General features: G+C 46.5%; 1 pseudogene; it reads left to right on the forward strand.

Moving 5' to 3' along the window:
- The first annotated feature begins 13,542 nt into the window (after positions 1 to 13,542).
- LOC144116694 (U2 spliceosomal RNA) lies at positions 13,543 to 13,685 on the forward strand (annotated as a pseudogene).
- Positions 13,686 to 14,433: the final 748 nt, after the last annotated feature.

Genomic DNA, 14,433 nt, shown 5'->3' on the forward strand with positions numbered 1-14,433 from the left:
GCCTACAAGGATCCGGCACCTGAAGGCAGTGGGTCTTTCACCACGCAACCCTGCTTCATATGTTGCCTCTACGCAGGGAGCATACCATCGTTCTCTACTGGACTTCATCAAATCGGCTAGCCTTTTTCTATTAATTTCATCACTACTACATCTTCCATCACAGCTTCGCCTATCATTGATGCCCTCAGACAATAAATCTCGCTTAAAAAAAAAAATATATGCCCAGTGCCGTCAACGATTTCCACTCACACCCATGCAAATCGCACGCTCCACCTCAAGAAATTTTAAGGCGACCGCCTTTAGAGGGACGGTGAGGAGAACTCTACCAATTTTTTTTTGCTAGCAAAATCTGATAGTTCGGCAATTCTTGGCTTTGTTGCCGCTTGTCCGGGAGCAAAAGATGCACTCATTTCAAAGAAATTTGGGTTCGAATTTGAAACTGTTTTTCCCGCCCTCCGATTCAAACTCGGCGCACTCTTATGACGTCACGGCAATTATTATGACGTCACAGGACGGAGTAACGTGAAACGTGACGTAAGCAGAGATTTCGTAATTTCTGGCGGCTAGCAGTGCGGTCTAGCAGCAGCCGAAATGAAAGCCACCGCCGCCGCACGTTGAAAGCATGTGTCGGGGGTCGTTTCGTTTACGTTTGCACCGGCGTCTTGCCAGCGTTACGATGCATCCAGTTCCCGAACCCGCCAACGAAGTTCGCGCAAAAACCTCGGCCTGCATTTCATCGACCTCAGCCCCACAGAGCGTGTGATGCTTTTGAGGGAGCACGGTTACGGTAGGCGCCGGTGGGTCGTTTCCCTCTTCCTCAGTAAGCACCCATTGCTAATTAAATATCTTAACCCCAGTGCGGAAAGTCGAAAGGGGCGAGGACAAGGTCAGCGCGTCGCGCCCATCGGAAGCTGGCCGGGGCTTTGGGGCCAATGGATTGTGATTCCTTGAACGGCGTTGTTGCGCGGTGCAGCAGGCGACGTCGAGGAGGTTTCTCACTGTTGCAAAAGCCAGGAGGTTTTTTTTTTTGTCACAAAAAAAAAACGAATGGGTGCTCAACGGCGCTTGCGTTTAAAGTTGGCGTCTTGAAAAGTAATACCGACGCACGATGCTTCAACGGGTTCCGCCCGTTTCCGGAGGTACGGGGTCTACTGGATCGGGTTCTCTCGCCCACTTGCATGTACCTTGTGAATGGATTAAATTAGCCGAAAGATCGAATACAACAGCTCCGCCGAACTGCCGAAACTATTGAATGGAGCTGCAAACAAACGAGTTAAAGGAGAGCGTAGTCACGCTCTCTGCAGGTTCCAAATCTCTTTTAAAACGACAGCTTTACTGGCCGCGAACTTGTGATTTCGCCGAGGCGGTGCTCCGAGGAGGCCCATGAGGTCACAGCGCGCGCCTCTCCGCGGAGCCGAACTGGTCTGGCCGGGCCGGCGGCGGCTGCGCACTCGGCGCGAAATAGAGACGTGCTCCAAGCCTCCGCCAGTGCGGTCAGAGTGCGCAGAAGCCGTCGAACGCGTCGGCGGTCAAGCGCAGTTGGAGTATAGAGGGTCTCGCTTTGGCCGACGTCACGTCGCCGTGCAGCGCGCGCACGCGCGTTACGCCGGACTATAAACGCGCCTTAACAGAGCCTGCGCTTAACCGCTAACCAACGTATTCGGTGGCGGCATCTATGGGAGCCACTGAAACCCTCCGCACACTCACTGAATAAAAAAAAAGGGAAACCTGTGGCGAGGATCGGAATCTAACCAGGGCCTTTCGTTTGAGGCGGAGACGCTACCACTCCGTCACTGCGGCTCAAGATTTAAGCATGAATAAAAGCGCATCTGGTGAATCCACTCTTCCCATGCAGAAGTGTGCGCGCTTTCGCTACGGATATGCTGGCATAACAGAGCTAGGCCATCAGCTATTTTTTCTTAACTGCCTTGTATCTTGTCTCCCGCCCCTAATAAACAATTTCCGTTAAGTAGTTCGAACTTGACTGGCACAGCCGGGAGTTTTCGCCGGCGAGCGTACGAAGACACTAGTGCTCTTATACTGCGCACTGCCTTGTACGATCACCGACCATTGTGCCATCATAGTTCTTCATCGACAGTGGCGATCATCTCACCAGCCTTAACTGGCTCCTTCAAAGGTTAACTAGCGCTTGAGGCGGCACTTGGAGTTGCTCTGCTGTTCGGCGCTTGTAAATCGAGCGCGTCAAAAACAAAACCATGGGGCACGCAAAGCTCATAGACGCGAAGCGCCATAAAAAATCCAAACTCTCCTGGCCGCCTGTGGCGCCACGAAGCTTCGTTTTTCTTTGCTTCCAACATTCCGGTTGTGTTTGGCCTGACTTCCTTGTGTGATAAAAGTGAACCATCGGTTTCAAAACAAAACTTACTTCAATATTGAACCACGCAACCTTCCTTTGTCAGCCTCAGAGGTTGGTGGCTCTATGGAGTAGGGAAAATTCCTCCAAAGTGGCGCGTCTTGTCCTATGACGTAATCACGCTTGTACTTGCGAGATTGGCCTGTTGCGGCGATACCTGTATTTTGGTTCCTGCTTTTTTCTCCCTTACAAGGGCTTTGTTTTCAGCAAGAGTGGCGTTTTCGTGATCAGGAGCTGGTATTGTAACGATACAAGCCAACTACAATTTTTCCTGAGTGTCCCTTTAATGGCTCATACTCCCTGTCGAGATCCTGTCTGTCCGTTATATCGCCAACCGGAAGTCACGACAACGGAAGTGACGTAATACCATCCATCCGTCCGTTACGCTCTTCAACTTGATAAAAAAAATCATTCTGCACCATTGGATCCGAACCACCATCCACCCGTTCCGCAGCCGAACGTGCTAACGAATACGCAACTCCCTTCCGACGCATATGTAGTTCTGCTTGTCTAGGACGCTGGTGAGTGTTTGCGGAAAGGCGTCGAATCAGCCGGATGCCTCTCAAACGCCCTCCAGTGTCTCTAGCATTTAGGATTCACAAACAATTGTGCGCTTAATTAAAGTCTTAACCACACATCAGTGACGCAAGCAGCAACACCGCACTTAAGGCTTTCGCCTCAACGCACTTGAGATGAACAAAGTGCCCACTGACTTTTTTTAGACCAGAGGGCCCACTGTGTTCTGAAGGAGCGCCGACAATACTTTAGCATTAATGTTGGCAGAGTGCCTTGGCAGGGCGCTAAGCTTTACTGAGAGTGCATTAGGTCATCCGTTACTAACACTCAAATAAATAGTGTTTGCCTGTATTTGAACGTTGGTCTCAAGAACAGGATGTTCATGAGGATTGCAATAAAAAAGGTCAAATTACGGTTATTGCCAGTATCAGTAATTTCCAGGCTGTGACAGGAAGGCAAATTTTAGTTTGCACGGATTCTTGGGCTGGGCGACAGCACCACTTATTCCCAAATAAGGACAAGACTGAAAATTGTTTGTAGCATAATTCATTTATTTGTTTTATTTATTTACGAAATACTGCTTTCCGAAGCTCATGCAGGAGGAGCATACATGAAACTTAAAAAGAACAGTTTTACAGCAAGCATGCATAAAAGAAACGCACAAAAATAGTTGCACAGGAAGTCGAATATGGTTGGAGTAGAAATTATGCAGTAGAAAGGGTACTGGAGTATTACTATTGCACTTTATAGCTCAGTCGCACGACACAATAGCATTTTTATTGCACATAAATAGCTCAACTGCTCTGCAAAACTGGTTGTATCTGAGCTGGTTGGTACATAGCTCGAGTGGCATCAACACGGCAATAGACAAAAACACATGAAAGACGAAGGATAGTGTCGGTGTTGCGATTCGTCCTTCATGTGTTTGTGTCCATTGCCGTGCTGACATCACTCAAACCAAATCAATTGCACTGTCCACGTTACATGACCATTGCAAATTGAGGCAGCCATAAGGTCACTAGTTACCTTAGTCATGTAATTAGTGATTTCTAGCTGTCTCAATTCCAATATACTGGTGGGCACTTTACCTTCTCGGTATTTCATAATTATATCCATAACATAGACCTTGCAGTACCCTTGCCGTCTCCAGAACGTTGTCCTGCACATCCTCAAACCTGGTAACATGCGAGAGACAAATACAGCTGACAATGGATAAACTGGTGACCTGGGCAGACGAGAACGGTTTCCGGTTTTCCACACAGAAAACCGTGGCCATTCTTTTCTCTATTAAGCGAGGCTTACAGGCTGACCCATTTATACACCTGAACAAAACACAGCTACCGGTGAAAAATGAGCACAAATTCCTAGGCGTAACCTTTGACAAAAAGCTCACTTTCCTGCCTCATATAAATGCACTGAAAAAGAAAGCCTCCCGATCCCTCAACATACTCAAAGTACTGTCACGAAAACATTGGGGTGCCGACAGGACATGCCTTCTAAAAATTTACCGCTCTGTTGTACGCTCTACCCTTGATTATGGATGTATAGTGTATGGGTCAGCGAGACCATCATACCTTAAACGGCTAGATACAGTGCATAACTTGGGTTTGCGTCTCTCCACTGGTGCTTACAGGACATCACCCATTAACAGTCTTTATGTAGAAACCAACGAACCGTCACTCGAGGACCGAAGAACCATGCTCACGTGCTCGTACGTTTTAAAAATCCGTTCGCTTCCCAAACACCTATGTTACCCCATAGTCACAAAGTGCCCATCAAGAACACTTTTTAACAACAAACCACAAGCTATCAGGCCACTCCTCCTGCGTTTTGAAGAGATGTGTCAAAACCTCGGAGTACTGGACACATTACCTGCCATTGCTCGCAGACGAGCTCCACTGCCTCCATGGCACAATTTTCCGGCAATCTGTGATTTTACCCTTACGCAGTTCCAAAAAAAAAAAAACTTCAAAACAACATATAGTACAGGAATTCCTTGCACTCGAAGAAAAATACAGTAGTTTTACGGACTTTTACACTGACGGTTCAAAAACGAATGTTTACGTAGGAAGCGCAGTGGTGCGAGGAAATTCGGAGACAGCAATGCGACTTCCACAGTGCGCATCCATCTTCAGCGCAGAATGTTACGCAGTATGTGTGGCAACAAAAAAAAATATTAAATGAGAACCTCAAAAACACTATTATTTATACAGACTCTTTAAGTGTACTTACAGCCCTCCACTCTAGAAACGCAACCACTCCCATACTTGGGGACATCATACACAACATTGTAACAGCAACAGCTCGAGGACAAAACATTAAACTCTGCTGGGTCCCGAGCCACGTCGGAATAAAAGGAAATGAGAGAGCAGATTTGTGTGCCGCTCAAGCTCGGGGCAAGGAAATAAAAAAAGTAGATATACCCTTTAATGACTGCATGAAATTAGTTCAACAGAAATTAAGACAAAAATGGCAGTCGCGTTGGAACAGCGAAGTGAATAATAAACTGCACTTTGTAAAACCAGTTTTGGGTGAATTTAAGTCATGTGTGCACCAGGAACGTTTTAAAGAAGTGGTTTTATGCCGTCTGCGAATAGGCCACACGCACCTCACGCACAACTTCCTGCTAACAAAACAAGATAAACCTGGTTGCGAGGAATGCGGAGAAGAACTTACTGTTAACCACATTCTATTCTCATGTGTGAAACTAGAAAAACTAAGAAAAAAGTACTTCACTCAATTTTATCATGAATACATTCCTTTTCACCCAACATTGCTCTTAGCTGATAATGCCATTGTTAACATACCCTCCGTTTTTAGCTTTTTAAAAGCAGCGGGCGTCCTCGAAAAACTGTAACTTTTGAACCACTGGTTCCCTTTATTACATGATACACCTCAGCCACTTCCTCAGTCATGAGAAGTAGGCTGAGGCTTTTTATTTGATTGGTTGGGAGCCTCAGGATCCTTGCCTAGCCAAGGATAGCCGCTAAGGCTGCCTGACCTTCTTTAAGGCTTTTACCATTAGTGATTTCCAAATTTCTTCTCTTCTTTTACTAGGCAGCACAATGTTTTTAGGTCATCTACGCCATCAGCATTTTTTTGATATTCGTAAACATTCTACAGAAAGCCAATTCTACACCTTGAGTTTGGCGCATGATGGCCTTAGCTGCCTATGTGCCATAAAACCCAACACACAACACACAACACAAGAACGTTGTTGATGTATTTTGCTAAATACAAGCAGAAATAATCAGTTGAGTCCAGTTTTGCATTCAAGTCTTTGTCGATTGTCTTAACTTCAACGTCAGATGTATCTTTTTCTTTTTGACCTGGTTTTCATCCTCCCACAAGGCTGTTGAGAGGCGGCGCTTGACACGACAGATGAAATGGCATTGGGCAAAGGTATATAGTGATGGACATGGGGATGATTTACACTGAAAAAATGAAGAAAATTTCAGGTGTGGATATGGAAGAGCACCTTGTTTGGGAGCTAGAGTAGGCCTTTGCAATTCGATTTTTAGTAGCGCCTGTTGTGCTGGAGAGTCTGTAGGTGCTTCCTCTTCATACTCTTTTATCACTTCGTCGATGGAGTTGCCTTCAGCAGCTTCTCCACGAACATTGGTTGTAGGTCTGAGGAGGAAACGCCACTTGCTTGTCAACAACTTAAGCCGTTAGCATAAATTAGTTGTGCCTTGTGTCAGCTGGAACTTTCCTACCTCAGCGCAATTTTTATTTTGACCTGACTCGTGATGTGAAAATGAAGTGCATTTTACGAGAACGAGCTTGTTTGCTGGGTTCCATCGTAGCCTTGCTTAACTTTTTCATGTCAGTTTGGCAGATGGGTTGGATTTTTTTATCTTTAAAAATCAAACTTCCGTGATCTGCGTTTTCTTGCTAAAATCATTAGTTAACTTAGAAAGCTAGCTAGTGTCTTCCTTGGCTACCCTACTTCAATAGCACACTCAGATAATATAGTATGGTAGTTGCTTATCTCCTCTATGCTACGCTCGTGTCCATCAGTAAATTTCGAAATATTTCTTCCGAAGCAGGATCCTGATCTGATGGTATGTGGTTAATATTAGGAGTTTCAAAGTTATGCATGCACCTTGGGAGGCGCCATACCATAGGGCTTCAGATTTAGACAATCCGATGTTCCCGAACATGCAATGACAGTGTACAGCAGACGGGCACTAATGCGTTTGGCATCCCTCAAAGTATAAACCCCTCTGAAGTTGTTTACCTGAAGGCTAGTGCAAAAATAAAGAAAACCTCAACATTATACACGTGGGCAAAACGTTTCAAAAGCAACAATGTTATGATCAAGACTTTTATACTAAACCACGTGGCTCGCTGATCTCCCGCAGGAACATCATCTGATCAAAATATGGCCAAGTTGAGGCTGATTCGCTTGCTGCCGACCCACTTTTTTCTACTGTTCCTTTACTTTTTAACAAAATGTGTCCAGGAGGTTTTGCCACCTTAGCGTCGCCGTGTTCATGTCACTTATTATTAAATTGAAAATATCAGAAAACTTTTTCAAGAAAGCAGCATTATAATCTTAAAGCCAGCTGGTGTTGCGTCGTCCGAGCACACTTCTACCTAAAAGCCTATGCGAAGAATACCAACAATTGACAGACCAATTAACAGGTTCATTTCATCCTGAAACATTGAATTCCCATATACCCTGCTTATTTAGGGAGCTATTTTATGTGCGAGGTGTAATGTACGGTTCTTTCCTTGTCAGCATTTTAAGCTTCCAAATGCAATTCCAATCACACCACATCATTGTACCTAAGTATAGGCTACTACAAAAAAAAGGATATGTGACAGTATTATTTCTTGAAATAAGTAAGATATTACCTGCCTTTCTATTCCTTTACTTTGTAAAATAGTTGTCTAAGCAAAGTACTGTTTACTGTTGTTTCAACACTGGATGTAACACTAACCGAGCCACTAGCTCCTTTAGGAGCGAAGGACCTCCTGTAAACTCGAGACTCGAGGGAGCTTCGTGAGCTCAATATCCTGTGTAGTCATTAACTTGCAGTGTTCCAACAGTATAAAACAGGGCAGCCAGGCGTTATCGTGATGGTCAGGTGACGTCATGCGAGAGACTGCATAGTGCAACCTTTATCGAAAATATACAGCCCACAGGGTTTGCTTCTAAGGCAGATAGCGGGACACTGCAAGCACACCTGGCAGTCCTGAGAATGGGAGGGATGAGGACGTGAGTTACTCCCACCTTTGAGATATTTAGGGTCACCAATGCAAAATGAACCGTTGTTTAGGGCTCGGAAGCAAACCCCTCGGTCTGTATATTTTTGACAAAGGCTATGCATTTCCACCTTTATGCAGTGTAACGTAGCTGCGCATGCACTTCATAAATATTTTGTTTTTTTTTAAGTGACCTACCATTTGTAGTATGTATAAATAATTCATTAAGCAATCATGGTGTTTGATCTGTGATGTTGAATGGTAATTTTCTACGTCATATACACTGTATAACCTTTCTGTGTAAGGCCTTCTTTTTGGTTTGGTTTGGTTTATATGCGGTTAATGTCCCAAAGCGACTCAGGCTGAGAGACGCCGTAGTGAAAGGCTCCGGAAATTTCGACCACCTGGGGTTCATTAACGTGCACTGATATCACACAGTACACGGGCCTCTAGAATTTCGCCTTCATCGAAATTCGACCGCCGCGGCCAAGATCGAACCCGCGTCTTTCGGGCCAGCAGCCGAGCAATATAACCGCTCAGCCACCGCGGCGGCTAGCATTCATTTGATGTGGTTGCTTGTGGCTAAATGGTTCTCTGAGCCCATCACAGTGGCTGCAAACAATATGAGTGATTTGAACGGATATGCGGCCACTTCACGTTTATTTTTAAAGTGAAGGCTTGCTTTACTACTATTTGATACTCTCGCCTTAGAGCACTGCTGAATTATAAACATTAGCTTCATTCTGTAGGTTATTTAGCAATCGGTGCATATAAATAAATCAGACAATGATTGTGCTACTGATCTGTAACTGATGTAACCTAATATAACAGGGCAACCATGATACCCTGTGATATTGTCAATTTATTATGCACATTGTATCACCTTCTTGTATGTTGCATGTGGTTTTCATATGATTGCTTGTTCCTAACATATCCTCCGGGCCTATTGAAGGGGCTACCAACATTCTTAGCAAATTGAAATAAAACATTGGTTCTCATGTTTGTACGAGGTCAAAACTGCTGCTCCTTTGCTATTCAAGCCGTTTACCCACTGCAAAAATAACCCAACACGTTGTCTTGTGACTTTTCTTTATAGCCGAAGTGGCCTTGTTTCAGGCGTGTTACAAGAGAGCATATTTTATTAAAAAACATGGCGCAGGACAGGTGTGAAAACTGCCAGCGGAAACACGCAGGGACAAAAACTCGTTTGGGCCGCATCCATGATTCATTGAACCAACAAACAACTTTGCGATGTGCACTGCATACAGTCCTGTCCTTTCGCTGGGCATAGCTGCCGTGCAGTGCCTCGACCTCAATCAGTCATGCAGAGAGCGCGAGCGGTCCACTCAAGGCGTGCAGCTGACACTGTGGCATGCGGCGCGCTTCTCTCAAAGCTGTGTAGGCCCCTGGACAAAAACTTATGAGAGTGGCGAGAAATTGGCTGCTGACACGCGGAAACAAGCAAACCGTTTTCTGAGCACGCGTGTAGGCGCGCCCGAATACATAACTGTGGTTCCCTCCTTACCAACTTCTTTGGCTACAGCAGTTCAGCTTGCATATACCGATCAGCAATTTTCTAATCTGCTGTTTTTGGTCCCAAATAGACGGATTCTTCGGCATCACCGATATTAGTTGTTCACTCCCTAAGCCCGTGAATGTTTGAAGGAACTCATGACGCTGAATGTCGGACCGCGCGTTTCTTGGATATCGCTGCACAGCGCAGCCAGTTAGCCTTAATTCAGGAATCGACACCTTGCCGGCACCATGTAGTTTTCGCGGACTCGTCGTCATCATGACGTTGGCGTTTTCCGCGCTCCCATTTGCTGCCGCCGCCTGCCGGAGCGGCGCGCCTTACGCGGTGTGCAGGTGATATCTATCCGGTTTGTTGCACCCGACGCTCGCCGGTTTGCCGGAGCGTAGTTGTCAAACCTGGCGCCACTCCGGATTAGCAGCGCACTCCGAACATGTGTTTCCGCCTTTACTCGAGAAGCTTCTGTGATTAAGTGGAACATACAACCTGCAGAGCGCCTTTTGGGCATATGTTAAGTTTCACAACACGCATTGGTAGTGGCGTCTTAAAGAGGTAGCTTCGAAATGACGTGGCATGCTTTATCGCACGCTTCTTCAAAGTACTCGCCAACTGTTATCGAACAGCCGCCGCCAGGGGTAGTCTGTGAAACAAGAAACATATTTAGTAAACCTTTGCTTGCATGTATTTCTATGGTTCACGCTCACACCCTGTATACCCCTAGCGGGGGGGGGGGGGGGGGGCGTGACTGACACGAGCGCGTCTTTAAAAAGTAGTAGCATTAAGGGTTTATTAAAAATAATAAAAATGAAAGTTAAACGAGTTTTGCTAACCCCGGCATCTGCCATCACTGTGGCGGTGGCACCTGAGCTGGGGCAGCGGAAATCAATTATAGCAGGCAGTATAAAGATTTGATTTAAGATTTGATTTATGGTGTTTAACGTCCCAAAGCGACTCAGGCTATGAGGGACCCCGTAGTGAAGGGCTCCGGAAAGTTCGACCAATTCGGGTTCTTTAACGTGCACTGACATCGCACAGTAGTACACAGGCCTCTAGAATTTTGCCTCCATCGAAATTAGACCCACGCGCCGGGATCGAACCCGTGTCTTTCGGGCAGTATGAAGAAGTGAAATGAAAGAGGTGAGGGGACAGGAAGAAAGGACATAGGGAGTGGTCAAATATACACTATTTAAAAAGGGTAACAATAAAGTTGCCCAGGTTGTGCGCATGTACAGTCAAAAATGAAAAAAAAATAAAAACCACACGCGCACAACACTTCGCACACAACAGCTCGGGTGGGGCGCCCAGCGGTTAATCGTCCTAGGTAGTGCACGCGGAACGCTCGGTCACTGTGCGTCACTACCTGGGGAAAAATCGCCTTTAAATCTGCGTTTCAGACTTTTATAATCCGTTATATGATAGACTTAATTATTCTTCACGAAGGGACGACATCGTAGACGCACGTCGAAATAGAAAACCTCAATTCAAAACTTTTGTTAGTCCGTATTCCAATCGGCGTTAACCCTACTTTACAGGCCCAGTCGGCCCAGCCGGCGTCAGCGGCGCTATCGTATCTTGCTTACGTCACAGATCGGCGTTGGTCTATATGCTCTGCCATCGAATGGCGCAATTCATGCTACATTTTAAATTCCGCCTAATTGGTTAATAACAAAGCCTAATCATGCAATATTTTGAATTGTTACTTTATGGCCAACAGCGTTACGCTAAATTGTAGAGGGGCCAAGGAACAGGCGATTTTTTTTTTGTAGTGACGGAACCACATGCGTGTGTGTGATTTTTCATGCGTGTGATTTTCCTTTGTGTGATTTTCATGTGTCCTTTTACTCAGCAGGCAAGCACCGCTGCCATTAAACCGCCATGGCGACAGAAAGGCACAACAGTTACCGATACTAGCACTAGACCACTCTTTCAGCGAATGCAACAACCACGACAGGACTGCGAGACTTTATGCACAGAAAATATAGGCATCCACCGGCGGCCGGAGTGGCATTGCCACTACTAGGTTTCGCAGTAGAACGACAATCTACTGAAGTCACCGAGGTTGCTAGACTGAAGGTACGAGGAACGAACAACGAATAAGCATGAAGGCAACGCACATAGTGTGAAAACAGTGGTGTCCAAGCACTGCTATAGATGCCCTTCTAACAAGTGTAGTTGTCATAGAAAGGAACACTAAAGACAACATCATCCAACATTCTTCAGCGAATACAGTTGGTACCTTTGATGCACAAGGGCATTTGAAGCGCAAAAGTAACGAGAAAAATAATTTTTTTCGAAACGAAATTGTGCCGACTGGGGTTGTTCTCAGCCTCTGCGTAATAAACACGACCCGCCGCGGTGGCTCAGTTGTTAGGGCGCTCGACTACTGATCCAGAATTCCCGGGTTCGAACCCGACCGCGGCGGTTGCGGTTTTATGGAGGAAAAACGCTAAGGGGCCCGTGTGCTCTGCGATGTCAGTGCACGTTAAAGATCCCCAGGTGGTCGAAATTATCCCGGAGCCCTCCACTACGGCGTCGCTTTCTTCCTTTCTTCTTTCACTCCAGTTCTTTTCCAGGTTCAGGTGTCTAACGATATAAGGGACAGATACTGCGCTATTTCTTTTCCCCAAAAACCAATTATTATTATTAATAAACACGGCTAGTTGTTTTATTCCATGACGACTGCAGCAACACTGTCATTAATATTTTGGCGATATGCTTAGTGGTCTGAGCATCCGCCTCGCATGTGGAAGGTGCGGGGTTCGGTCCCCAGTGCTGCCGGGCACTCACCGCTGATAAAATGGGTACAAGCTTCCCTGGCATGACGCTCTGCTTATTCAGGGCGAAAATGCTTGGAAATGGGTCTTTGACTCAACCTTCAGTAAACAAGAATACCTCGTGTCATGGCGCTCTTTGCCCGCAGATGCCTTCGCGCCATGAAAAGTCACCACCATCATTATGAAAATTTAATCGGCGTACTCTTAGTAGCTGAAAGAATTACAGTAGCCAAAGGCTAAGCCAGCATGATCAAATTGGCTTGTGGGGTATTAACAGACCTCGCGCCGTACATCACGCGGCAGCTGACAGATTTGATAGCTGTTTTCTATGTCTATGCGTTTTACAAACTGATTAACACTTTAAGCCTAGGCCCAAAAGTGAAATAGCATCACATAGCCTAGGAGAGAATATGCAGCTACATTAATGTGTCTCTTGTGGCCTTTTACGTTTGGAGATGCCTGCAGTTACCGTGAAAAGGTTTTGTCGACCTCTAAAGCATCTGATCTCACACTGCGCTGGTATACTGCGCTTCAATAAAAGAGAATTGGCCGGATTTCTAGGGTACATCATATCACATCTGCAGCATTGCGCGGCACGGGGAAGATGACAAGCAGCTGTGAACGCTGAACTAACAAACAGTAAAAATGCCGACTAGATGGACCTAGAAAACGAGAGCCTTTGGCGTCTCCTCGTGGGTGGCTAAACAGGGCGACGAACTCCTCACAAACACTGTGACTGTGCTTTGCACTTGTGCCCGCTGGAAATATGAGTTTTTAACGCGACAGCGTTAAGGAGCTCGTGTCGCAGAAAAGCCGGTGTCGTCAGTGTCGGCGTATTTGGCCGTGAGCGGAAAATGGCGCATCTCAGTGGACACCTGAACCGCGCCGTAAGGGAAGGGATTTTAACACGACAGCGTTAAGGATTGATTGACTGGCGGATTCATTGATGGATCGATTGATCAATTGATTGATTGATTGATTGATTAATTGATTGATTGATTGATTGATTGATTGATCGAGAGAGGCGTCATTTCCTTTCCTTAAAAGCAATTGTTCATTTCATTTTCCTTCCCTTACGGCCCGGTTCGGGTGTGCGCCGAGATATGTGAGACAGGCGTCCTTTCCTTAAATTGTCCATAAATGTCCGGACCCCGTAGAGTATCTGTTACGGGTCCAATTGGACTTATTTTTGGAAATGTGGCGGAAAGTTTGAAGGATGCTTCACTCCCGCCACCGGTTGTCCCGGTATTGCACTACCTCCGGGATCGGCCTTGTCTTTAGCGCGTCTTTACTATCCTGTCTTTCAATCCGATCTTTCAAGTCTCCTGCTATCTGCACGTGGTAGCAACTGTGGCTCTTTTTGAGCCAGTGAGCAGGCCTGTGCACTTTCCTTTTCTTTCTTCCTGGCAACTATCTATCTATCTATGCTTAAATTGTCCAACGGGCCACGCGCTGCGCCGAACCGGCGATGGCGTTCCGTGTACTCCTCGGCAACGCTGCGACACGCTTTCGCGTCTCATTCTTAAAGACGAAGCTTAAGTGTCCTCTAATTTTTTTTTACGCCTCCAGTCTCTGAAATACGTCGCCTTTCCGTTGTAGAATAGCCGCCCGTTTTTCTAGTTATTTGAGCCAACAACTGCGGAGTAAGCTGTCGAAGCCCAATTAGACCCAACCTGCGCAGTCTGCTAATAGGGCGACCTCCATCGTGTCACGCCCGGTGCCTCGCGTCTGCCCGCTAGGCGGTGGAGCCGTACAGGAGCGTGCGCCAGCGCCCATATGTAGCGGCCGTACCGACGCCTGTACACACAACCGCGTGCGTACTGCAGTCGTGGCTCGTGCTACGGCGGCGACGCCGGCTGAAATCCTGATTAGGCGAGGCCCGGCTTCCCTAATTAGCCGCGACCAGCACAAGTGTGCTCGACGAGCAGCGCGCACGCTTTATCCAGTTCCGTCCCTCAGTGTGCGGCGCATGGCTGAGGAGTCGACGAAGAGAGCCGAGAAGCTTGACGCCTCTCCATTTCTCTTTC

This window comes from Amblyomma americanum, chromosome 1 (genome assembly GCF_052857255.1).
Source record: "Amblyomma americanum isolate KBUSLIRL-KWMA chromosome 1, ASM5285725v1, whole genome shotgun sequence".
Taxonomy (NCBI): Eukaryota; Metazoa; Arthropoda; class Arachnida; order Ixodida; family Ixodidae; genus Amblyomma; species Amblyomma americanum.